The 1,025-nt window shown below is 34.8% G+C and overlaps 1 long non-coding RNA gene across 1 annotated transcript; it reads left to right on the forward strand.

Annotated features, from left to right (window-relative positions):
• LOC106944405 (uncharacterized) lies at nucleotides 1–1,025 on the forward strand. Its single transcript, XR_001424272.1, has 5 exons — nucleotides 1–49; nucleotides 124–208; nucleotides 327–444; nucleotides 759–876; nucleotides 985–1,025. It is a non-coding gene; the product is annotated as an uncharacterized LOC106944405 (long non-coding RNA).

Consider the following 1,025-nt stretch of genomic DNA (forward strand, 5'->3'; position numbering starts at 1 on the left):
TCAGCAGGAGAAAATAAAATACAGCACAACTTTAATGTGAAGAAGTATGGTAAGTTTTCTAGTCAATTCCAGAGAGATCTGTCCATTTTGGATTAGATGTAAATGTCTTGTATTTTTCTCTAGTTCTGCCCAAATTTGATGTAACAATAAATGTAAAAGAAGAAGTTAGTGTTGGGCAGGAAGGAACTGAAGCTAAAGTGTGTGGAAAGTAAGTAAGCATTGATCCCTGACTAATGTTTTACAGAGACGGAATCCAAATCTTAAAATGAAATAATCTGAAATGATTCTTCTGGGGATGACTTTTTAATCTGTTCTAATTTAACTAGGTACACATACGGACAGCCTGTGCCAGGAAGTGTTACTGTGAAAATGTGCCGACCTTTTTATGACTCCACTCCCAAGAGTCAGAGGAAAAAACCTCTTTGTGACATTCAGACACAGAAGGTATGGCTGATTATAGGTTTTTGTTCATGTTACTCAAACTTACCACTAAAGTCCTGTTAGGTCAGTAATTATTTTCGAATGCCTTGCATACAGTAATTTACAATCACTGCTTAATAAAATCAGAAAGGAATTACAACCGTGTTTTGTCTTTATCTTGGTTTTCTACAAAGAACCTGCAGTTTTTTGCTTATATCTATTTCTACCATTTGCTGGCTTTTAGAAATCATGAGGAAAAAGTCATTTCTCCTGATAAATGTTCATATCATCAAGTCATGTTTTAAAATATATGATGATCTTTTGTTTTTTTCTTATAGGCAGACAAAACAGGATGTAGTACTTTTGAATTCCAAATGTCAATTTTCACAAGAGGCGGTCAAAGAAGATTCGAACATAAACTTGATGTCACTGCCACAGTGGAAGAGGAAGGAACAGGTAAGTCTTGTTTGCACAGTGCCTTTATTCTCATTGAAGAGTTTGTATCCGTGATGATATTATTATGCAAGGCATGACTGTTATTACATGGGAGCTTTTCATATTTAGGTACATCACTCTCACAAGTGAAGCAAATTCAAATCTCATAT

The sequence above is a fragment of the Poecilia latipinna genome, unplaced genomic scaffold, assembly GCF_001443285.1.
Source record: "Poecilia latipinna isolate Pla-1442-1.1 unplaced genomic scaffold, P_latipinna-1.0 Scaffold9105, whole genome shotgun sequence".
Taxonomy (NCBI): Eukaryota; Metazoa; Chordata; class Actinopteri; order Cyprinodontiformes; family Poeciliidae; genus Poecilia; species Poecilia latipinna.